The sequence below is a fragment of the Thermobia domestica genome, chromosome 18, assembly GCF_964235325.1.
Source record: "Thermobia domestica chromosome 18, izTheDome1.hap1.1, whole genome shotgun sequence".
Taxonomy (NCBI): Eukaryota; Metazoa; Arthropoda; class Insecta; order Zygentoma; family Lepismatidae; genus Thermobia; species Thermobia domestica.
Window position 1 is genome coordinate 57,814,467 of NC_137471.1, and position 27,362 is coordinate 57,841,828.

Consider the following 27,362-nt stretch of genomic DNA (forward strand, 5'->3'; position numbering starts at 1 on the left):
GACTTTTTCGATTTAAATCAAATCTTTCTTCTCGTATAATACAAGTCGCGAACTGAATGTAAAACATTAAGAATAAGTATTAAATGTTAATTATGCCATTTTTGTGGAAGTGTTGGGGTAGAATTTTCAATTAATCTCCAATCGTTAAACTATTTCAATCCCAAACAATGTCTCTTAAGCATTAAGGAAAAAGTATAGCTCGACACAGAAGTCTCTGCCGCTATACAAATGCTTCACACCCCGCCCTTCTTACATGCATTTCTTCGCCCCCTTCTTTCTAGCACCTGCTATGTTGCCACAATAGTCAGTTAAATTCTTGACACCGAGGAGGAAAGATAATTTAAAAGTCCTATGCGAATTTATGTTCCATATCGTTCTCTCTCCTTTTCGCAGAAGTAAGTTTGGCAACTGCGCATGACACTTTTCATTATGACGCATATTGTTCTTTCCATGCTGAACTATAATTCGCTGAATAAAGTGTAGTGTTGCCAACGGCAGACAAAAGCAGCAAAAATATACCTTTCAGAAGCAGGAGTATTCTGCAAGATTTCTTTCTAGAAAAATCATTGTTAAAAAAAACTTATTAGCATACGACAATAGAGATTAGTGGTGTTGAAGTGCTTTTTTCTAAGTGCGCGCGTTTTTCGAACTGTGGTGAAGACAGGCTTTTTTTTAAAAAAAAAAAAAAAGCTCGGTTTTTTTTTTTAAGTGTTGAAAGTTTTGTAGATAGCCTATTCCTAGTTTTTAAATTTTACGCTTGTAAAAACGTTTATTTGCACAATGCCTCCAGTGTTGTCTAAATTGAAAACAAAGACTTTACATAGCCTAGCGAGAGAAATTGTGAGTAATGTTCATTCATTTCTGAAGATGGAAGCTAGTGAAGGTGTTAATATTCCAATTAAACATTTTGGCAAAAGAGCGGCAGCTGCAACCGGGGTCCCGGAACGAACAATTCGAGCAATTGTGAAGGAAAGAGAAGTTCTTGAGTCGTCAGAAGGGCCCTCCACATCATTCTCTACTCCTGGAAAGAGAAGACCAAAACCACACCTAAATCTTCAGTGGACAATTTCAATGAATGTGGTGTGTGTATGACTATGCTATGCGTGAAAAGCAAGTGCTAACACTTACCAAATTGCACACAACATTACAAGAAGAATTAAATTTTGCGGATAGTTAAGAGAGTTTGAGACGCTTACTGCATAAGCTGGGTTTTAAGTGGAGGAAGACACCAAATAATAGAACCATTTTAACCGAAAAGCAAGAGATTCGTGCTCAAAGAACGTGGTTCTTGAGACAAATAAGGCATTTTAGGCGGGAAGGACGACCAATCATATATGTAGATGAAACATACTTATATAATTCCCATACTCCAGAATATGGTTGGTCAGACGATTCTGGCAAATGTTTTCGGGTGCCTATGTCCAAGGGACGACGTCTTGTGATAATTCACGCCGGAGGTAAGGATGGGTTTGTTCCTAATGCTTTACTAATGTTTAAATCTAATTCGAAATCAGGGGACTACCACGATGACATGAACAGCGATAATTTCATGAAATGGCTTCGAGAAAAACTAATTCCTAATCTTTCACCCAGATCTGTTATTGTTTTAGACAATGCCTCGTATCACAACGCACAATTAAATCCTGTCCCCACTCAAGATTCTTTAAAAAAAGATATGCAGAGATGGCTTCAAGAAAAGGGGTTACCTTTCACGCCTGACATGACACGACCTGAGCTGTACGAATTAATCAAATTTCACAAACCTAAACATGTAATCTACAAAGTTGACTCCTTGCTAAATGAATACGGACATTGTGTAATAAGACTTCCACCATATCACCCTGAATTAAATCCAATAGAAAAAATATGGGCACAAGTGAAGAACTGGGTGGCATATCACAATACAACCTTTAATTTGGATGCGGTCATGCAGCTCGCACAATGCAAATTTAAGAGTGTCACAAGCGAAGAATGGGGCTCAAGGTGTCGTCTTGTGGAAGAGATCGAGAATGAGTTTATGGAGCGCGAGGGTCTGATAGATGAATATGAAGATAATGCTGCATCGGCACCTTTCGTAATTTACGTGGACCCTGAATCAACTGACACAGCCTCGGAGATTGAGGAGGACTTCTCAGGAGACCCTGAATCAACTGACACGGCCTCGGAGATTGGGGAGGACTTGTCAGGAATAGAAGAATTAGACTAATTAATGCGTGAAGTGTGCCATCAGTCTTAGCCTTAATATGTTTCTAGCCATTGGAATAAGGTAAGCTCTCTTTATTAATAGGCTATACATGTTATTCATTTACGTTAGTGTAATTTTTTTGTACAATGCTTGGTAGTTATTCTTTTGGATATTTAGATTGCTGCACTGTGCTGTGCAACGATCGCGGCAGAAACAAGTGTGTTGGACTCTACAGCAACATTTATAAACATGACTTTTTTTTTGCACAAAAGCTACTTAATACTTCTTACCACTCTCTTGTTCTCCCTCACAAAACGTCTAGTCAACTTAGAACGCACACACAATTTACTTGATTTTGCGGACGAGATATGGGGTTGACTTATACTTTAGGCTTGATCTGTTTACTTTGGCTCGTAGAAGTGTGCCTAATTCTCATTTTCAATCACAGTAGCATTTAGTGCGGGAGACCTCGGTTCGATTCTCGGTAGGAGCTCATGATTTAATGTTAAGTGGCAGGTCTACGTCTACCGTAATATAGCATTGCTAATGAAAGGAACACTAAATTTCAACCCAATCCAATGATGATAACCGTAGAAATGCTTCACTATCTGCCTCACACAGACGAATATGCTCCTCACAAGCATTAACTTGTCTTCTATCTTCAAGCATTAACCGTTTGGGTAACCTACTAGCACATACTTTTCAGAATTTCAATTTGTTATGAATTATAATACAATACTAAAGTCTATTGATGCCATCTCCTTGGCTGCGATTCGTGTTTCCCAGTATCACGCTCTCTTGTCTCTGGTGACTATGTTATTATCCCTTGAAGTTAAACAATGATATCAATTAACTGAGCAGTTTAATAAGGCATCTCTAGTGTGAAGGACTTATTTGTGTTCACATTTTTAAACTTTGTCTAGATATAGATACAGGATGTCATAATAATGATTATTTTTTTTTGGGGGGGGGGGGATTCCGTTTTAGAAACACGTAACGGAGGCAACTCTCAATTCCTTTTTTTTTTTATTATCTTTCATACAGTACATTTAGTTTGCTACCCCCCCCCCCCAAACAAATATGAATGAGATTACATTTCTTCTTGGGAGGCTCCCTCGTGACTAGATGGATACCGTACGCGTATTTGGTTTGTTAATTTCGATATCAACTGTTAAATTGATTTGTACTATTTTGAATACACATGTCATTAAATATAGATCCGTCCTTTCCTGATTTTTTTTCTTTCCATGAAATAGGGTTCACCAGTTCTGGATAATGTAAGTTAACGCAAACCTCTACAAACCCAAGAACAAGCGCATATTATTTTTGGACCTTGTAATCATGCACGAATCCATAATTAAAAAATAATTTGATTATAAAATGGTTAAGCAACTAATTATCAACGTACTTAAAAAGTTCGTTACTGAATTCTCTACGTCTATGTGTCTGTCTGTTATTTGCGATTTTTTTTCAATTTTGAGCCCTCCATTCAATAAAGGATCAAAAACTATCTGAGAGAGCGTCACTCTTACCCTTCCTGAGATAAGGGCCAAAAAATGTCCAATTTCGGAAGATTTAAGGACCCACATTTCGGGAACCATACATTATAGAGAAATGATACTGGCGTTGATCAATACCTAAAAGGATGATGAACATTTTGGTACCAATTAATACCCGGTGGCCATTGTCCATTGTTTTGGCCAGTGTCCACCAGTTAATATGCCAAAATGTTTACAATCCTCTTAGGTATTGATCGACACCAATATCATTTCTCTATGACTTACCGTTCCCAAAACATTGGCCAAAAAACAGTCCCAATTTCGGGAATTTAAGGAGCCATATCCCGAGAACCGAAGTCATAGCAGGGTTTGCCCAAGTGGGCCCAGCCCGAAAAAACCCGGTGGTTTTTTTCGGGTTGGACCCACCTGAAAAAACCCACCTGGGTTTTTGACCTATTTGTTAGTATATTATTGGTACAACTAAGGTGATCACATTGTAAGTGATTTTTATCAGATTTTAGACTTTCCTTGCGCGAATTAGAGGCTTTCACGTTAAGGTATACAACAACATTCAACATAAGACCCTTATAAAGTTTTGAATGCACTAAATATTTTTTTTAAAGTTACCTTAGCTTGAGATAGTTATACAACAAATTAATGTATGGATTATGCTTTGAAGTAAAATAAGCAATTTTGTATTTTAGAAAATATTTTCCCTTAATAATGTGCTCGTCGACTTGGCGATACCGAGGGACATTATCACTCATACGTTTGACGGGTTTAAGGTCATAGTTGACGGTACTAATAGTACATATGTAAATACATTATTAAAACTATTAGTATTATTTCTTACCTTGGATGTAAAACAGAAGTTTCTTCAACTAAAATTTGGTTTTCCAACAACAACAGTTTAGTTCAGTTATTTGTTGCTACTCTTCAAATAAGCATTCTGTAGAATCAACACTAGCAATAGCGTAAAAATTCTTGTCAAATTTAAGAAGCTTAATGCTCGGGGTTCCGAAGACTATGTAACGCTTACTATTTCAAGTGCTGAGTTCAAATTTCCGTACTAGTGGAAGATTTTATGTACACGCCGTCAAAGAAGTGCTCGGGAAATTCCCGAATTAAACGCAGAAGGATCGGAAATTAATACTTCAACAATAAAACTATTTATTTTACGCTTAAGCCTGTCATACGTCCCATAAAAGACGGGATAGTCCCGCTTTTGGGCCCGAGTGTCCTGCGTCCCCGTAAATTTAGTCGGGACACGGAAATGTCCCGTATTTTAACTCCGTTCCATTTCTGATATAAATATCAGCTTATTCGAAAAGTGAAACAAAAAATTCTGACATTGGCTGGGAATCCTGTAATTAGTGAATGAACAGTACGCTGTTGCATGCAACAGTTCCGAGGAAGTTATTACACCATCCTGTTCGACTTGATAGCGAGCGAAATTTGCAATGCTACTTTTTCCATTGCACTTGATGGAAGTTCGGATACTCTCCGGAACATATATAAAAAAAAGAGATGGCTTTGAGTGTTTCTACATTTACAAAAAAAGGGAAGATGACTAGCCCTGTCTTCAGCAACACATTAGATAAGTTAACAAGAATTATAATCTTTTTCAGAGGCTAGGGGCACAGAATTGTGCTTTGGTCCAGGTCTTAGAAAAATGTAAATCTGGTCCTGACAGTTACACAGGACACAAGGATAAAAATCAGCTTTTCATCAGATTAAACTGACGTACGTAATTTTGACAGATACAGCCATGTAAATAAATATTGCTAAACGCGCGAAGAATATTGAAGGTAGATTGTACCACTGATTTAAATAATTTGCTTATTGTTTTCCTATAAAGCATTTTTATAGCACATCTTAAGTTTTTAAGCATCTTCAGTCTGTACAATTTATTGCAGGGTACGAACAGAGAAAAGCAGCTGCTGCTTAGTGAACTTTCGCCTATTATATTCTTGAAAAAAAAAAATAAATAAATAAATGAAATGAAATCTTTTAGTTTTAATCTCACGGTTATCTCTGCCATGCTCAAGGTGACGGTGATGATGAGAAATGAATGAAATGACGGAATAAAGAAAGTGGGAGGAAACGTGAGAATCCCGAGAAAACCCGCGCACAAGATGTTTGTCCACCACAAAGCTCACTTGGCGCGAGCTGGGATCGAACTAAGAATTCTATGCACTAGAGGTGAACGCTCTACCACTGAGCCACCGCGGCCTATTATACTTTTGTTCATAACCAGACTACAGTTCATTGCATTGTGTTGGAAAGTTGCGGGGGGGGGGGGGAGGGATGTGAGGTGTCCCGTATTCTCATGGAGAAAATATGGCAGGTTTATATATTTTAAAACATTTATTTATTTCATACAACATGAATTGTATTTTTGTTTTAAATCAATAGACCCCTTTTGGTATTCATATTTGGCGAACGTCAGTCAGGCTTCTGGATGTCTTGACCTACATTTGTTCGTTTGTCTGCCGAGCTCCTTCATGGCTATGCGGTTAATGTACGCGTCTTCGGCGTGGGACCTGGGTTTGCTTCCAAGAGGGAGCTCATGTGGTTCGGATTCCACGTTAGTCACTAGGTCCCGTCTCATATAGCCTCGCTGCTGAAACGGACGTTAAACACAAAATCAACTCAACTCGTTTGTCTGCCTCTACCACACACACTACAGGGTACAACTTTCGGCCTTTTAAGTTAAAATTTTCAGAGTACAAGCACGAGACACTGTAAATTTCATGTATAGATTTTGGCGGCATGCCAACGTAAAATATCAAAATGGCGGCCATTTTTTCATACCAGCGAGTATCCACGCTACGAAACGCAATTTTCAGTCTTTTAAGTTGAAATTTTGACGGTGGAAGCACGAGATATGCTAAATTTGCTGTATAGATTTTCTCGGCGATTGAGTGTAAAACTTCAAAATGGCGGCCATTTTTTTCAAAACAGCAGCGAGTAGAAAATTGTTGCAAGTTGTGACAATGACAATCTTGAAATATAAATCAAATTTTAACACTTTTACCCCAAAGACATTGAAATATTTCGAAAAAACCCGATTAAACCCGAAAAAACCAATTAAACCCGAAAATACCCGAAAAAACCCATATGGACCCAGGTGGGTTGGGCTTTTTCAAAAAAAGCCCGGGTTTTTTCAAACCCTGAGTCATAGAGATATCATATTGGTGTTGTTCAACACCTAAGAGGATGGTAAACATTTTGGTACCAAGCAGTAACCGATGGCCACCGTTCCTCAGACATTGGCCAAAAAAAGTTCGAATTTCGGGAGATTTAAGAAGTCATATCTCGGGAACCGTAGGTCATAGACAGATGATATTTTGCGAGAAACAGAAAAAGGTGCGGATAAAAAGATTTACGTGTAGGAACAATCACAATTATCCTCCCCGCTTCACCTCTTCATTCTTTTTAAGTTCGTCTGGCTACACTTGACATGGACGAAGCCAAAATACACATTTCAGCACGCAAAATTACGAGAAACCTTTAAGTTCTGTATAGATGAGATACAAATAGGGTAACACTCCAAATGAGAAGCTTTTCTAGATATCTTCTGATATTCAGATGGATACAGCCATCTGTATATACTTTCTTCCTTTACATGTGACTTGCTACCATTTGCTTTCCCATGTTACTCAGCGAAAACACGTTCCGGCAAATATTGCAGCGAGAAAATTGATCAGTCGGTATTTCCCGGGAAAAACGAGATTGTAATTACTGAATAAATGCTGTAAGAATGTAAGGGCTGTGAATGAGGAAGGAAAGGGAGAATACCGAAAAAATCGCTTATTCGATATTTATTTGCCATAAAACTCGTATCAAGCATCCATAGATGGAACGCAGAAACTTTGGTACCACAAGTGAATGATCTACCAACTAGGCAACTGAATGTGTGTTTTAAGTTGGTATCAATAGCAAAAATACTTCATACCCGCATAATAATATCTGATAAGATGATCGAGCCTTAGATCAGTTTCCTTCATTCAACGTAACAAATGATAATGAAACGTCACCAAGAGCAATAATTATACAATTTGAATCGCAAATTCTAAGAGTCCCATTTTCTTTCCTTCAATTCCACTGTGAATCTCTTAAATAATAAAATCGTCTTAATGGATCCGGGTACTTTATTCTCGGTTCTGGAACCGGATACCTGATTCTCGGTTCTGGAACCAGGTACCCGATTCTAAGTCTAGAACCGGATATTCGATTCTAGATTGGATTCGGGCACTCGTTCTTCGGATCCGGGTACATACTGTTGGTATATCAAGTATGATTACGGTATTAAAATAAGTCTTCAATTATAAAAGTTGGAGAGCATACAAAATTAGATATTATTATTCAGATTCAGGCCCATGCTTAGCTGATTACCGGACACTTTTCTTTTCTGTTCAGAAGTTTGATTTACAAGTTTTTTTTTTTTAAAAAAATACGCAGTTTGGATCAGAGCCCTGCACGGGCCGGGCGCGCCCGTTTGCCCCGGCGAATTACCCAGTCCGGCCCTGCCCGTTTCAAGTATATCAAACTGAACCGGGCTGGGCACATTCCGGGCTGGCCCGGACGCTATGAGAGACGAATCGGAAACTAATGTTGTCAGCCTATCTTAATCGTAATGTGTTTGGGAAACTCACTCCTTATTCAAGACTGTAAAATACTGTACTACTACTACTATTACTACTTCTACTACTACTCCTACTATTGCTATTACGACCACTTCTAATATTACTACTAACTGCTACGATTTCGCGTCATGGTTGACATGTCTGGTGGTACAGAGTTTACCTTCTAAGTACAGAAAAAATCGGAGAAATGCTAGTTATTATGGCCGATCTGCGTAGAATATGAACCGATGCTTGATCTACGAGGGGCAACGGTGGCTCAGTAGGTAAAGCACTCACATCTCGAGCTAGAGGTCGTCGGATCGATCCCTGCTCGCACTGTGTGAGCTTTGTGGTGGATAAACACCCTGTGTGGGGGAGATTTCGGGGTGGTCCCGTTTCCTCCCACTGTTTTCATTCCACCAATTTATCCCATCACCATCAATACGGCCTGAGCCGTAGTTACGTAAAGAATGTATTATAAATTCAAGTTCTTGACGTACTAAGTAGAATTTGGAACGCTATCATTAAACAAGGAGGATAAAACCGTGAACTGGCGTGTTCATAGGATCAGCACAATTTGTAGTAATGTTCAATTAGCAAGGCAGATATTGCCAAGTGGTGTTACATTTTTCTGTTTTGTTTATAGTATGATGCTACAAATATGATTAAATATAATGATCAAATGAATCACCAAGAGGCCAGGGTCGATTAGATGTTCCTGGAACGGGGCTCAGTAGTAGAGCGTTCACCTCTGGTGCATGGGGTCCCTGATTCGATCACAGATCGTGCCAAGTGAACTTTGTGATGGACAAAAAACGTATGCGTTTGTTTCCTCGGGGTTCTCCTGTTTCCTCCCACTATATTCATTCCACCATGTCATTTATTTCTCATCATCACCGTCTCCTTTAGCCTAGCCGGCATAACGTGGGATATAAAACTCAAAGATTTCCTTTCCATTTTTTGTGTTCGTATTACTAGTAATAGCAGTAGTGGTATTCGCTGTCGTATTAGTATAGTAATGAGTAGTAGTAGTAATAGTAGTAGCAATGGCAGCAATAGTGGAATTAGCATAGTAGTATTAGCAGTAGTAGTTGTAGTACGAGTATTACATACAGTGTAGCAGTTTTACGTATCTTCTCTGTTACTCGAAACGCACTAATGAGTGTAGTGTAAGGCTTTTAGGTCCATGAGCTGTATTATATAATACACATGGCTGGACAGGGCAAGCACAGATAATAAATAGACAGACAGAATAAGGATATAGAAAGCAAACCTTGGGTAACCTTTCACACGCTTTTCTCATTCGAGGACAAATAGACATTGCAATGTTATGACGACATATTTCTCATTTTCCATTGCATATTGAAGGATTGACTTGATTTATCAGACTTGGTTGTTCTTAGGCCGGTTACGCCCGACCCGTTTGTGCCCGGCCCGTTCTCCTACCGGGTCGAGCCGGCACAGAATACAGATCCAGCCGGGCCGTCTTCGAGCCTGCGTTTGCAGGGCTCCGGTTTGGATATGGAAAAGGTCATTTGTTTTGCATTCACTATTGCAGGTCCCGAAAACGGTTTATCCCAAACAGAAGGATCTGGAAGTGCACGAAAAACGCATGCCTTGAAAAATGTCCTTGTTATGACTTCTTGCAAGTGATTGTATATAAATGCTTTGTTTGACGTCGGCTTTTTAGCCGACAAAAATAAAACCGTAGCAAACAGTGAAACTTACTGGACTCTGTTGACAGCTTGTAGCTTGAAAATTAGCGGAATCATTGTAGAAAATACATGTAGACGTAATGCATGTAGTGTAAATAAACATTTCCACAAACAGTTTGTAACTGTTGGTAAGCAGTGACGACACCAGCTTAAATTTCTTGGAGGGTAAGCGGAGGGGCAGAGACATTTTGAGAACAGCTATTTTTTATATATCGAAAACAATATTTTGTATTACTTGACCTATTACAATACATGTCTGGGGGGCAGTCGAGAGGGAGGCGTTACCGGGGCGCGCTCACTCCCCTTGGTCTCTTTAGCGTCGTTACTGTTGATGAGCAGTTGCATTTGGCTATGGGAAAAAGTGTAATTTAAAGCAATTGAGAAAAAAATACAACAACTGGTAAATTTGCCGTATTTTTTTATCGGAACACTAAGTTGAAACCGAATTTAAGAACTATCAATCTATGGAAACATCTTCGAGCTTTGCATCCAACAATCTTAACTGAGCCGCAAGTTAATCTTACTTCCGAAGATGATGATGATGAAAAGTTCTATCTAGACTACCTAGACTGAGGAAACTAAGGAAATGTTATGAAGTCAGTATTGTAATAACTGCTTATCTTGTCGTGTCATCAGTGATCAATAGAAATTATGCACTAACTGTGTAATTAATTGTGTCCGGATTTCCAGGTTTATAGTTCCTGCTGATAAAACTGTAAATGAACTCAAGTGAATTCAACATGTATAGTGGATCACTGCATCAAAATAATTATAGCCCAAGAGATCTTCGTAGATAGGAAAGTGTCAAGTAAGTAACACCTGTTATTTCGAACTATCAGTGAAAGAAATACATAACTTGTATTTTTGCAAGTTTCTATAGTTACTGCGAACTATTTACTGGGTAATATGTGTGTGTTTTGTTTTTATTTATTTAGTTTATACAGCATGTTACCGGAAACAATAACTGGCACTAAAAGAAAAATTTCCACAATATAGTTGAATGCCCTGGACACTGGACCACAAACAGTAGTGTATTTGAAGTTATTATACTTGCTACAAACTATTCATCACGATATGGTTTATGTGTTATTTTCAGAATGTCAAAAATTACTTAACCATACCTGAAATGATTTGGAAGAGATTAGGTGTGATTGAAACAAGAGTGCGTATTCATGTAAATTAATAAACCTCTGACGAAGGCTGAGCTCCCATTGAAAACTTTAGCATTAACAAATATTTAGGAAAAATGTGAAGTTAATTTAACAGTTACAATCGTACGTTAGTTTAGTTCCTTCAATGGTAAATGTAATTGTTTTAAAATGATTTTTTTTTTTTTATTAATGTCCCGCGGTTATGGCCTAAAGAAAACGGATGATTAATGAAAGTGAATGATTTTGAAATTAAATTTTTTGTGTCTTCCCACTGAGCATTTAACCCAGGAACACACACACCAAAAGCACATGCGTTGGTCAGTAGACCAGTGGGCTGTATAATTGTTCTGAACACGCTCGTATAAAAAACAAGCACTCGTCCTACTTCATTTTCGCATACATTTTACGATAACGTATACAAGAAATGGTATGGAAATAAAATACTGAAAATCTCTTCCACATACATTTGAGATTATGAATTGATGGGTAAGAAGCCAGTGTAAGTAAATACATGTCTAAGAAAATACGCACATCATCTTTTACGTACAATCCTATTCTCGGCACGCTCTTAGTCCTAGATTAAGCACTTTTATGTTACTCATGTACAGTCCGCAGCAAAAAAACTGCAACATGAGCATGTAAGTTTATTGTGGAACGACTAAGTTTTTTGCTCTAAAATAAGTGCGCAGGAGGGGGGGGGGGGTGACGCCGAGGTTTCTCCTGGCATGATTCGTGCCACTTAGACGTTATGATGATTCCCTGCGCTGTTAGGCGTAGCTTCACAATAAAGTTACATGTTCATGTTGCAGGTTTTTTGCTGCGGACTATACAAACATGACAATCAACTAGCCAATCACATTTTTCCAACTTTCTTCTTTTTTTCACCAGTGAATATGAAAGTTAAGTGATCAGATCTAGCAAAATTTTAATTGAGACATTTAAAGTCATTGCACATGAATAAAACTAGGTACAGCCCCGTACGTGGATTCAACTTCAACAACCCTTTTCAGTACCAAGGATATACGAGGCGTGGACCTACAGTTTAAGGTGAAATCCGAAAACCCGCACTATTCGAATTTTAATGCTCACCCATGGGAATCGAACACAGGAAGCAAGACCAGCTAAGTACAAAGGCGCGCACGCTTCCTCAGACCAGCAGGGAGAGCTCCTTCTATGTGATAGTTTTTGGAAAAATTATATGGAAAATTGGGCACTTTCGAACACTTGACTAATAGTATATAAAGAATGTAATGTTATAAGCTGAAGTGTTATTACTACTGCAGGATCAATCCATATGAAGCGATAAAACTTCTTTTTTGATTGCTTGACCATTTTTAATTTTTTATCATATACATTGGCAACACAGATTTTTAAAAAAAATTAATCCCGGCCCGTTTATGAGTGGCAGCCACTTTTGTTGACCAGCACGTACCAATTAGTGACTTCGTAGACGTTAGCGTAAACCTGTATATCTTAGGACTGAATTATTTTAAAAAATTGCAAGAAACACCATTTTCTTAAGCACTTTCTCTTCTTTAATCTTCTCTCTTAGCATGAAAGGCCTTAATTAAATCCTAATAGGTGGAAATTACTCCCTAAGCTTACTATGGAAGGTCAGAAAATTTCAGTTTTAGAGCTAAAGATTACAATAAAGAGGCGAAATTTCATAGTTGATTTTACTTTAAAAGACACATGGTATAGATTGGGACAGGCTTAAAGACTTTTTTCCCCAACAACTGCTCCTTTTTACGCCCCCAACCCTCGGTTAGTCCTCGCGAGCATGTAAGCTGTCACTGCTCTCAGTGTTGCCGTACCTCTGTTCCACTTTTGTAGTTAAAGCCCGGCAGAAATAAGGAAAATAGGAGGTCCTTCCTATTTTCAGGTAACAACAACAACAACAACAACAACAACAACAACAACAATAAGAAAGATTTCAATTAGGGAAAAAGAAGAAAGGAAAGGAGAGGCAACATTGGTTTCCAGCCAGAAGGAATCATATACCTCTACCACGTGTCGCGAAGACTAGTTGGGGAAGGTTTAGAGGAGTGAACAGGGTTTTTAAAATTCCTGGGAAAAAGTTATTTATTCACGTCCCGAAGTATACTATACTTACTATAGTTAGAAAACAAGCTTCATAAATGCTTCCCAGAATTTATGATTTAAAAGAAAAAAAAAAATGAAATTTTGTAATTTTTGCAAAGTTTAAAGTATGATATCTCTGATCAGGCACGGAATAAATATTTAATTTGTTTACAGATATATAGCTATATACGACCAAAATACTAGGTATAGTGAAAATTTTAACTTTTATATTTGACTGACAACAAAGTGACTTTTGAATTAATGATAATTCTTACATTAACCAATTGTTTTAGAAAAGATTTTAACTTGCACATGAGACATACACACTTTAATAACATTTTTTTCCAATCCTGAATGACTATTAAAACAAGAATGCCTATTTCTTCCAAGAAGTTTTGTGGAATGTTATATGATCTGCCTGTTGGTGTTGCAAGAGATGATATTTTTCTTAGGATATTTTCAGTAGGTGCCCACACATGACAGCTAGCAGACTTCTGAAACGACGTTCTAGGTCCTGCAGGATGATAAAATCGTACATACATATCATTGTATTTTTAAACTGAGTTGTTCAATTTCTGGCAACAACCACTGTCCATCAGACACATGTCACTGTGTCATTTGTTTATTAAGTCAAGGGCATACTTGAAAAACATATCTTTGCAAATGCCCGTTCTCGATGTTACATAGCACTAATTAAGTTTTTGAAATGCCATGAAATTCATATTTTCCTGTTCCTTTGACTCACATACAGTTTTCATTTCTGGTGAGGGGGCGAGGTGGCTCAGTGGTAGAACGTTCACCTCCGGTACTTAGGGTCCTTGGTTCGATCCCAGCTCGCGTCATGTGGACTTTGTGGTGGATAAACACCGTGCTCGTGGGTTTTCTCGGAGTTCTCCTGTTTAATTCCACTTTCTTCATTCTACCATCATTTCCCATTATCACCGTCTCCTATAGCCTAACCGGCATTACTGTAGGACGTAAAACTCTAAGATTTCATTTTTCATTTCTGGTTTAAGAGCTTCGATATTAATAACAATTTTTCTTGTGTAGCGAGAAAATAGGTAATAGCTTCAATGTTTTCTTTGCAGAAATCGAACATTTTTTCTATAGTAAGGTTTTGATCTCCTGTTGCTCTTTGCAAGCTGGCTTTATTTGCTTCAAGGTCTGTTGTGCCTCCTATTCCATCGCAGGCATTCTTGCCATGGTTAAGAAAGAAAGAAAGAAAAAAAAAAAACTGCTACTCAACTTCTAGTCCAAAATCTGTTTGGTGTTGCAAATGTTTGGAATTTTGTTTCTATTCTTATATTGGCCGCCAGTTCCATCCGAAAAGTAAATAATCCTTTCTATTTGAAGCTGGGGTTCCAGGTGCCACCGTATTCTCTTGACTTGGCCCTTTCTGATAACCATCTATCCGAGCATTGAAGAAACCGCTCCGAGGACATCATTTCGCCGACTTCCAGGAACTGCAAGACCCTGTCCGGACGTGGGTGCGACCGACTCCGAAAAAGTGGTTCACTGAGGGCATGGAGAAGTTGCCACATCGGTGGCGCAAGTGTTTAGTTTTAATGGAGCCTATGTTGGGAAAGTGGATGTATCTGACAAGGCATAAAGGTTCTTGCAAGTGTAAAATAAATAAATAAAAAATAAAGTATAAATCAATATGGAATGTCCCTCGAAATACTTTATTCGTAGTTGATTATCACAGGACTGATAGTGGTCTGGTCTCTTAATAAATAGTTGAAAAGTGACCAAAATCTCATCATGCCCCTCTTTTTCCTTTGTCAATTTCTCCATCACCTCTCTGTTTGTTGTCTTGTTTCATCTTTTCTTCTTTACTTCTTCTTTTTGAGCTTCGTCCTTTTGTAGGTTTTCTGTGTTGGCGCAGAATGCTGCGCATATCATGGACCGAAAGCAAAAGGATTGAAGACGTACTAAAGGAAGCTAATGAAGGACGACAAATCATGAAGATAATAGGAAAAAGAAGAAACAACATGCTGGGCCATCTTATTCGACACTCCGATTGGAAAATGAAATGAAATTTTCGAGTTTTACGTCCCACAGTTATGCCGGTTAGGCTAAAGGAGACGGTGATGATGAGTAATGAATGAAATGGTGGAATGAAGAAAGTGGGAAGAAACGGGAGAACCCCGAGAAAACCCACGCACACGGTGTTTGTCCACCACAAAGTTCACTTGGCGGGGGCTGGGATAGAACCTTGGACCCCAAGCACCAGAGGTGAACGCTCTACCACTGAGCCACCGCGGCCCCTCTCACAATAACTGAGAAACATAAATATAAATTAACATTAAAAGCAATATTCATCACTATCTCTAAAACAAAACAATCAATCAATCACAAGTTGCCGCGCGCTAGGTCGCTGACTCCTCTCAGGCTCACAGACTCAAACTGTAGAGCTCAGCCTCCGTCATCCAGTTTTAAGGGCTGGATGCCGGAGAGCTGGCTCCTGATTGGCTGTGGGCGTGAAAGGAATCGAGCGCCAGCTCGCGACAACCCGTCTGCTTTATTTTCTTCTGAAATTACATGTTTCACTTGATACAGAAAATTGTTATACATTACATGTGCAATAGGGTACAAAAATGGTACACGACATACACGTCGATTAAAACAATACATAACTGCAATATTGTCAGTATAGACGATAGGACAATGTTCAGCATGAAGAAGGATAGCCAAAGCTGTCGCCAGGTATTCCATTACGAAAATGGGATATGGTCGCCGAACTTCTACCGTAAGGAGTGGAATCCCTTCCGCGGTGGTGACTGCGATGCTGGTAGGTGTGGCGTCTGTGTAGAGCTGCATCGTGGGTTGCCGAGAGTCCCAAATCCTGCAAGGTCGGGAAACCGCTGCTGCTATCACTTGTTGAACGAACTGCGTGGGTCCTTCCTGGAGCACTGCATGGGCGACAGGAAAGGAGAGAGAGGTCACGGGGGTGACCCAAGTCACATACCCGGCCAAGACTTGCCTCGCATGCCGGGAAAAGGCGATGAGAGGCCACGGTACACTGCGCACAATAGTTAGGTATCGGGGGTCCACTTGTAGGGAGTTGTCCTGGAGGTCCACCCAAATGCCGAGAAATTGAAGGCGTTTGACCGGATACAAGATGGACTTCTGCTCGTTGATGCTCCATGGGAGGGTACGAAGAATGTTGACTGCATGGGTAAGGTCATCTGGCGATCCAATAAGGAGCACATCATCATAATAAAGTAAGAATTTCACTGTAGATGGCATATGACGCACTAACTCTCGTTTGGTAAACACTTGCATGAAAAGAGGGCTGAGTGACCAGCCCATAGGTAACCGCGTAAAGCGGTAGAACTGGCCTTGTATTCTAACTCCAAAGAACTGCCTAGTGGCAGGATGAAGAGAGATATGGTAAAAACCTTGACTGAGATCCAGCTTCATAAGGTAGTCTTCGGGGGTTGCTAGCGATGAAATATCGTTCACTGTGGGTAAGGTCACATGGCTAGAGGCTCGGTAGAGCTTGGTCCAAGGTGAACAATCGTATATGACACGAACATCGTTAGGTCCTTTTGGTACACAAAATAATTGGAAGGAGTTTTTAACGAGACACTGGGGCACACTCTAGTTTCGCTGCAAAGGCTGTAAGTTCTTTTGTTATATATATATATATATATATATATATATATATATATATATATATATGTTTATATATATATATATATATATATATATATATATATATATATATATATATATATATATATATATATATATATATATATATATATATATATATATCAAATAACTAATAAACAGTTTGAATTTACAAATCATTAAACAATAAAGTATTGCACAAGAAATTCCCTATTGGGATGTTGCTTCAATAAGAATTTGGATACTGATGATTAGGGTTAGGATTTTATTGCACTATAAATGCGGGGAAAATGCAATTATGCACTAAAAATCTTAAAATATGCACTATAATTTGAAAAAAAATGCTTTCACAGAGAATCATCCGTTACTATTTATTAGTGTATTACCTATATATATATATATATATATATATATATATAATACGTGGTTCTACTCTGTTGTGTTTTTCTCAAAAGAGGCACGTAACACTGAGTTGCAATAAACAACAAAAATCATATGAAGGTTTTCGAACTGGAATGCATGGCGGTTGTCTGCAAATAACGATTTGTACATTGAAAAGGTTCTTTCAGTTTCTACAAAAAACACCGGAGCATATTCGAAATAGACCATATTACTTATTCCTAGATCACTTTCTAATTTGGGCAGTACAAATTTTGTGCTTGAAAGAATGTCCACTATCGCACACAAAACATGGTAACCTGAGTTTGTTTTCAATACATCTGTCATTTTTCTTGACACTGCCAGTCCTACTTCCCCAGGAACACTTTCTAATGCACTTACTGCATTTTTGATTGAGTCAATTGAAGTTGTCAACTTGTCTCCAGATTTTCTAAGGAAGTAATCACACCTGGTAGAAATCCAAAATTGGATTAAATGTACACAATGTTGTGTGATTAAATTTATTTGTTCAGAAAAAAAAAAAAAATCTCAGCAGAAGTAAACTTCTTGGATAGGAAACTATCCTAGAGGTTTGCGAGCTGGCTATCCTGTTTTATGACTGATCAGTGGTAGGTGCTGCCCTCTACGAAATTTCGTGGTTGTGCAGCAACCCTCCCCTCTTCAGTTGTAACTAACAGGTAAGAATAGAATTACCTACTTTTTCGTTTGTAGGCATTTTCTTTAACAGAAGCATGTTATTCTTTATTAATTCATATTATTTAGTGTTGAATGAAAAGTCAAAAGTGCATAGTGATTTGTTATTAGAAAATGAAAAGTGAAAGAAAGATAAGTTTTGTTATATTCGAAATTAGAAACGAAAATTGTGCAAATAACCTTTTTGACATAACCGTATTTGAATTGAATTGGACTCATAGATGTTACTTGAAGAAGACTTTTGGTATGTATTTCTTCATTTTCTATATTTTGGCATGCTGACTAATAATGAACATTTATTTGGAAGTATTGAAAATTCTGATAACATGCTACTTTGTTAATATTTTCTTTAATGACTGTTTCGACTCAATCGCGGATAGTCTAAATTTCCTGATAGTTAATCTATATTTGTTTGAACGATTTATTTCTTGTTTGAGAAGTTATTTTTACATATGTTTCCGTTTTTGGTTTACCAATAAAATTTGTTATATTTGTTTAGTTGAAATTCAAATCTTTAATTTTCTATTTAACCTGAGAAAACACCGTAAAACGTACTATCCGAGCGGTTTAGTAATATTTTACTTAGATACCGCAACAAGTCACCGCGGCCCCGACATTCCGATTGGATTACTGTGCTTATAGAGGGAAAGGTAGAATGAAAACCAGGAAAAGGAAGACCACGGATAGAATATCTAGATGCAGTTACGAAGAAGAGGCCTTGTCAAAGAATAAAACAGCTCTCCCAAGGGCGAGAAAAGTTTTAAAATTTCCACGTTGCCCACCAACCTATGGTTGAGGTGAACAAGAAGTATGCTTTGTAGTTACGGTAAGCAGACTTAGCAGATGTAAGAAGCTTCTGAGTAAGTGAAACCAGTTCTGGCCTATTTCTGAATTTCTTCATCCCAGAGATTATATGTAACTTAGCACTGAGAGTTCTCAAAGCCGTGAAATATTCAAATTCATCACATACTCTTAAGAAGAACATACAAGAAGCATAACGCATGATGAACCACACACACACACAACGTTAACTATTTCGAGAGAAAACTAAAAGACTATTATGATAGAAGAAAGAATAGACACAGAAGGGTTCTCATCAACCCCACCTTGAGAACTTAAGCATCCACCAACCATCCACTGTGTTTTAGAAAGAATAAAAGCTGAAGTAAGAATAAAGCTGACTGTTTCACATGTGGCAGCAAGTATTGAAGCTTTCAGAAGAGTAATGAGTAACAAGTTTCTGCCTATTTCCATTTATTTTTCTTAGGAAACTACCAATGCAAAACATAAATCACACGAAAAAGTCACTTTACCTCCCAAAAAGAGTAACTTTTAGTGACAAATTTGAAAAAAAGTAACTTTTAGTGACCAACTTGAAAAAAGTAGCTTTTAGTTTAAAAAAAAAAAAAGTGACTCGCTAGGTGCCCTGTTATCAATTTTACTTAAAATTAACTTTTTTAATTGAATGTTGTAACCTTATTAAGGTGTAAGTCACCTAACATTAAAACTGAAATAACAAATTAAAACAATGTGTTCTATTGTTCAAGTTAGTATAGTATTTAATTTAAAAACAAATGGTTGAATGCAATAATTATGAGCTTTCCGGGAAAATTTTTCAGTTATAACTTTGTTTACAGTCAATGTTGAAATTCTTACTATAATTTCCCTGCATATACATGTATAATCGGTTAATATATATATATACATATATATCATATCTCGAACTTAGCAAAAATTTTAAAATTTGAAGAATTATACAAATTTTAGGAAATCTTTAATAACGTTGTTACTCTAGATACAGAGTATACTACCATATGAAACTATAATCTAAAAAATCAACTCCACTCCTTCATTATAAACTTCAGCTCTTATAAAGTGGAATATGGTGACCTGAATATTTTCAGTCTGCGCATGATTTATTTTTAATTTTGAATTGCTGTAGTAGTTAGTCCTAATGTTACTGGTCCAATATACTAATAAAATAATCCTGTTGATATATATCTAAAATATTTGAAATGATAGAACATCGTTGATGACTTTTACTGTATTTTATACTAGGAGAACAGATCTTATAAACAATTTATTTTTAAACACAGAAAGTATTTCATTTATTTTGTCATATCCCTGTTACTATTACATCAAATTCATTTTCTTTTAGTTTAAAACGATTAATATAAATATATTTTAAAATTTACAAATTACAGAAACAAACAGAAATGTGAATATAACGTAGCTACAACAATTAGTTTCCCGACATTCTTAAATGAAAACCTCGGCTGAATATATGATTGTTTACAAATTTTTAAAATAATAATAATGATTCAAATAGAGATCGATGACAATAATATTATCAAAATACTTTCAAACAACAGTAAAAATGTTGATATTAACTGCTCTTTAACCGGAATGTCTTCTGCCTTCGAGATCTCCAAAGCCATGCTACTTTCTAGGACATTGCATTTTACCTACTGTGCTTTCTGCTGAGAAAGGGAAAACCAAAATTGGTTTTCCTCGAGTTAACATAGTTCTGTATAATGTATTGCCTGACGCTTTAACTCCCAGAAGATTTGGGGCTTAAACGTATTCTAGATCTCTCTAACTTTATTTCCAAATTTTAATGCTCTTAGTGTACTAGACGCCATCAGAAATTATAAAAAAAAAAAAATCTCTTCTAGTTCTTTACCAGTGGGTAACGTGCTCATAATAACGGCTACGTTCCCTCATTGAATGACCATGCTAATGCGTTGAATTAGAAAAGATTAGCTCGAGTGTCTCCTGATTTAATGGATATACGCTTGCCAATTTCGTTAATACATTTTGCGCCCTCTTGATCCCAGGATTCACTAGATTCAATTGCTATTGCAATAAACTAATACTTATCTAGGAGATTAACGTATTTATTTATTTTTTCTTTTGCTCTTCGTGCAGTGGTAAGTCCTGCTTTGGTCAATGAAAATTCTAGATTGGTGCATAAGTGTCTGAGCAAGTGAAAACCCAAATCAACGACTTTCCTTGCTTCCAGGGCACTAAGGTCATACCATCTAGCCTTTTTCCGTCTGAACGGCTGCACCCAATTGGTTCTCTCACTGCTGGCACCTCTGCGGATGTTAAGGCTCTCAAAATGATGTCATTCACATTTGAATGGCGTGAATGTCTGCCGGCACTGCTTTTGCATGACAGACCGTGTAAACCTCTTTTATCTACGAGAGCGTTGCAGCTTGGGCAGTGGTGGTGTTCGGATATATTTGCTCCTAGTCGAAGGGCGACGGACACTCGGAAGCTTTCATTGTCTAGGTGTACTTTACTCACGATATGAGGTTGCTGACTTTTTCGGAATGTGGTGGAATACAGAGTACTGCATATGGATATAGGAAAAGGTCTGTCCAAGACTCGAGATTGTTAGTTCTCATTATCTTTTGTATTATGTCTTGAAGAGATTCTGCTACGGCCAATCTAGCTCCACGAGGAACTCGGTGAAGAACTGGAATGTTGGCTTTGAAATGAGCGAGTACATCACAAAAGTGAGATATAGAGTCTTCAGAATTGAAATCTCATCAAGAACTATTTTACTGGATGATAGTGTGTTGTTATAAAGTTTATGATGGCATCTGCCTTTGTGAATAGCTAAATATCTCTGGCTGAGAAAATGTCTGTTGCAGTGAGAGCATAATATACTATTTGGTACATCTGAGCTATCGCCTGTATTTGTGCTTTGGATTAATGTGAAAGCTTTGTGCTGTGTAGCGTTGATAGAGTCAAAGTTTGTATTATTGGTCGGATTTTCATTATATAATGCTGCATCGCATAGCCTCATTAGAGGGTTGTCACTTTTATCAAACTTGTCCATATTATTTTGGCTAGTAATATGCGTTTACTTAAATGATATTCATCGTTGAAATCTTTGCTGAATGGATATACAGAAGGTCGATCCGCGTATATGTGTCCAATTTTACACCCGTACCCTTGACCACAGAAGCGAAAGTGGTTAAACGCGTGTGCTATACCTGGAGGTCCATTCTATCGTCTGCCAGGCGAAACTGTGTATCGTGTGCATCATGGCTCCAAAGGTGAACCGTTTTTGGAAGGGCTACGTAATTGGACTTTTCCACGCCAAATATTCGGTTTCTAAAATTCAAAAGCAGTGCAAAGAAAATGGTTGTGCATTGGGTTCGACGACTATCAAGAACATAATCAAGCAGTATAAAAAAGAAGACATACCAGGTAAGCATTCACCCACTAAGGGGTCGAGGAAGCGAGCGTGTACCACAGTGACTCCACAAGTAGCTCAGAAGTTGCGGCGAATGGTCTTACAAGAAAATCCCCCTCCGCAACGTGTGATGGCAGCTCGACTCCACATACCACAGTCAACTGTTAACCGCGTCCTGAGTGGGAAATTAAACCTCCGGAGGGTCATTGACATTACCTAAGTGCGGCCCATCGCCGTGAGAGAAAGACCAACAGCAGGCGCCTCTATGAACGCCATCTATCTGGGGAAAAGTGGAAGTTTGTGGCCACACTAGATGAAGCATGGGTGTATCTATCAGATTGTGGCAAAATTCGCTCGATAACTTACATTTCGCGAGATGCAAAAAGCCGTCCTGCGTTCATCCGTCATTGCAAAGCAACTTTCTCGAAAGGATTTATGGTTGTCGCCGATTACTCTTATCAGGGCAAGTTAACAATTCGTCAGGTCCCTAAAAACTGTAAAATCAACTCTGCAGTCTTTCAGCAACATATACTGACCCCAATTTATACAGAAAATCTGTCTTGTTTGTATGGGCATGCCATAAAGCAAGTGTCTGTGCATATGGATAAGGCCTCCTCACATACATCTCGTTCTACCCAGAACTTTCTGAAGCAAATGGAGACAGACACCGGTATTCATGCTATTCCATTTCATGATATACCAGTGAAATCACCAGATGCCAGTCCCATGGATTTCTGCGGGGTTGGTCTACTAAAAAGGGCACTTACTTCTCGTCGTGTCACTACTCTCGGGGGCCTGTGGAAAGCCTGCCGGGAGGAATGGGAGAAGATTCCACTTCCTGTACTTCGTCGTAGTCTTCTACAGTGGAAGTTACGGTGCAGGGCTATTGCCAGAACACATGGCCATCACACTGAGGCCAACCGATGGTGGTCCCATGGATTTTCATAAGGAAAGTGCTATTTCAAAATTGGACACATATACGCGGATCGACCTTCTGTATTACGAAATTGAGTTACAGGATAGAGAACTTGTAGTCTGTTTATGGAATTTAGCAGATTTCAAGGTTCCATTTTAAATTTCTTCAATGAATTGGTGACTATTCAACTTGTATCTATTCGAAAGTTAAAGAATAACTGGAAAGTTTCCGTTGAACTAGCACTCATTGTTGGAAGATCTCGAAATTATAAAGAACGCCAACTGTTATTTATGTTTTTCACTTGTAGCACTGTTATCACTCATTCATTTGTAGTTTACAATAAGAAACTTCAATATAAAAGTACTCCTTAAAGTTTCAAATGCGATTCAGAGAAGGGACCCGATATGTAACCTCACGCAAAAAATGGCCTGTTTCTGATGCCGTAACATAAGCAGCGCATTATTGCATTGTCTGAAGCTTTGTATCTCCGTAACTAAGAAACACTTTTCTCAGGTTTTTGATATGTGCTATATTGAAAACTAGTTCTACATAATGGTTCACACTTTTGATCAGAAAGGAAACGTCCATTGTAGCAATGGTGTATGCTGACCAACTGATACAGTAAATGGTGGAGAAAATGTAAAGAGCTATTATAACATGATGTTATAACGATCAAATTGTTTTTATGCAGAAAATGTGATATCTGTAGCTAAACTATTTATACTGTTTGCGAGAATCCCTATATTTAAAACTTTGGTTTCCACACATCCTGTTTTGACTGGGACAGTCCTAGTTTGAAGGTTTTAGTCCTAGTATTCCACCGGTTTACATTTTGGCCCAGTCAATCACGAAAATATCTTCACAATTTGTGTGTGCCCAATCCTCATTGCATATCTAAAACATCATTTTTAATATTACCTACTTTCACACTAATAATTACATGTGCAATTTTAATTTAAAGTACGATCCCCGGTGCGAGTTCATGCGGTTAGGATTCCACATTAAGCTGTAGACTCACATCTCATATAGCCTCGGTGCTGAAAGGGACGCTAAACTTCAACCCAAACAAACTAATTATAGTATGCTTCAATATTGGTAGGTAGGTCGCGCCACGTCACGGCATATAGTTCATTTATAGTCGAGACGTTCTATTGGTCCCCAATAATAATAATAATAATAATAATAATAATAATAATAATAATAATAATAATAATAATAATAATAATAATAATAATAATAATAATAATAATTATAGAACACAACAATCATTAAAGGAATTCAGTATAATAGTGTGGACAGGGGCGGTCAAGGACGGATTTCTGGGAGTGGCAAAGGAAGATTGTATTTTTTTTCTCATCGAGCTTTTGCGGCACTGCCTTGCGGGGAAGGGGGGGCAGGGGCGAACTACTTAACATGTTAGTTCGTACAAGCGTTATCGTTATGGAAGTTACATAATATTAACAATATGTTATATTTAAGAGTAATATAAGCACATTTTATGAAACTAATGATTGATTTCTTTTTTCTCTCCATTGCAACATATCCAAATTTAATTCAAATTAAATGAAATATTTCAGTTTAACGTCCGGTAACTATGCCCTTCAAGCTAAAGGAGACGGAAGGAGGAGTATGCAATGAAAACAAAAGTAACGAAAAAACTAGATAAATCTGTCTTTCTGCGAAGACTACTGAAGAATCAGTAAGCAAAAGGGTGACAATTGCAACATCGCTTTCTTTTTCAGCAGGTCAACTAGCAGGCCACCCTCAACTGGAAAGGCATGTTCAATTATCCCTCCCATGTAAGAAAGAAACACGCAGTTTCCTTCAATTGTGTTCCGCTTCCTTTGTAGCCGCCTGGGGATGGTTCGAGCGATTTTACTATATCATATCTGCATATACGATGCGTGTTACTTTCCTAACCGTCATGACTGACACATTCCAATAGGAAGGAAATAAAGAAAAGGTTCTTTTGCTGATTAAGCACTTTCTACGGATGGAAAGTCTGAAAGTAAACTTCACACTAATGTGTTCAGGTTTGAAAGAAGGGAACATTGTTTAGTACACAAAATTTATGGAATAAGAGTATCTGGCCTTTCACTTCACTGCATATTGATTAATAAGGAATTTAGGGATTCAATCTCACTTGAACAGCAATAGGCCTTTTACGGATAATGCACCTGAAGTATTTAATTTAAGCTTGATAATAAAAACTGTATTGTTAGTTAAAATAAACAATAAATTGACAAACAATAAACTAGTTACTTCAAATATTTTAACGATTCTCAACAATCAAACAGTTACTATGAGTTCAAATTCTTAATTATTATATTTCGGGGAGTGTAGTCCATATTCAACACTCTTTTTCATTTTCAATCTAGAAACATAAGGCTAAAATATTACTAGCGATGAGTGCTGAAATAATTAAGACTATATCAAATAAGATTATAGTGGATAAAAAAAACTTAAGAAGTCAACAGAGGCAAGGAGAATAGCGCCTGGGGATAAGGCCCTCTGCAACCAACCTTTGATGGTTGTTTACCTGAATGATAACTTGCTCAAACTGCTTGTCCTATGTGATTTGAAGGCCATCGGCTACAGACACACTACAGAAGTGAACAGATACCGTGTAATATAATGAAATTCAATAATTTGAAGGTTACTAATGGTCGTAATTTGTTTGTTATTCAAGATGTGGGCAGTGTGAAGAGAAAACAACAATGTCGCGACCCACAGGAGCAAACGAGCTGGATGATTTCAAACGCAGCCTGATAGTGGGACAATGTGACTTCGTACAAGCCAACGACAAATTTCCCGAAACTTCAGATCCATTGTTCATCATCAACTGCGTTGTTACTCAGTTTAAAAGACATCAAGAGGAAACAGGCAAAGTCCACGCTCTGGCCGATGAGACCCAACGCAACGCCAATTCAAGGCTACCAAACGATATGTGAAAGAAAATCCCAGGTGTAAAACCGCAGACCTGACGGAACATCTGAATGGGATGTGCTGCAAGACATAAACTTTTCCTTACTACAGCAAATATTGCTGGGTGGAAACAAAGGGCAACAAATATGGTGCGGCATAATGTTAACTTCTGGCGCCAGGTAATTTTCTCTGATGAGAACATATTTTTACAATTTTCATCACGTGAACGCACATGAATCTGGAGACAACCACGAATTCTCTTAGATCGTTTAAAACCAATAGTCAAACATGAAGAGATTTCACTGATGATGCAGTGAGCCAACTGGAGCTCCGTCCGTTTGAGTTGCTGAAATGTGTTAGCAAGCTCAACAACGCTAGGTTCATTGACATTTAGCAGCAGACAGGTCTGTCACCGATACTTTCAATGGCTTGCTGAACGTCTCTATGAAATATGACGACCCTTGTTATATTATCAAAATCACCCAAACCTGGCAGACACAATATGGCATCTAAAAACTGCCACAGGCCAGTCATTCTTCGAATATGAACCTCATGTCTGGGCTATTCTAGATCGAGCTATCGGACGGCGTCCTCAAAATCCTGCTTCCCATGGAGAACTTACCAAATGTTTACGTAAAGAATGGGCAAAAATTTCCCACGTCAACATCACGGAACCCATTAATTCCATACCGCAACGGATTAAGACTTTCGCTTCAAGCTAAAAATCAGTCAACAAGGTATTAATTTGTATCCTTTGGTCTCCGTATCAAGTGTGTACAGTTCAATAAAGGGAAAAGTTTATATAACTACTGCAGGGTGGATTGATTTAAATCAGTCTGATTAAATCACTTGTTTTTTTAAATAAAAATCGTTGATTTAAATCAAATCCGAAATAAATTAATTTAAAGTGAAAATAAGTAAAATCCAGCCTCTGTTGTGTTATTTCAATTATGGAAGATTATCATAATACAATAAGATGCAAATGTATATACAGCACAGTATAAAAACGGGTGTTTCATGCAGAGGATGATTAGGGAAAATCCCGTTTTGACCGGGTAACGGAGGAATTCTGCTTTCTGATCTTCGTAACATAAGGTTTTGAAATCGTTAAATATTCCAACAAGAAAATCACCAAGGACATTTAAGACGAAAATTCTTTTGTGTGCGCGTCTGTTTGTTTGTTCCCAGATAATAGGGGCGTATTTATAAAGGGGTCCGATTCCCTCTCCAAAACTTTTTATAACTTTAGGCGAAATTTGCGTATTTTATTTGTATTTCGTGCCGTAAGCTAGTTCCTTTTTCTTTCTTTCTTTTTTTTTTTTGTTA

General features: G+C 37.8%; 1 protein-coding gene across 5 annotated transcripts in view; it reads right to left on the bottom strand.

Moving 5' to 3' along the window:
* vir (VIR_N domain-containing protein) overlaps positions 1-27,362 on the bottom strand; it is a 188,056-nt gene that overhangs the window by 148,302 nt on the left and 12,392 nt on the right. The window lies entirely within an intron of this gene.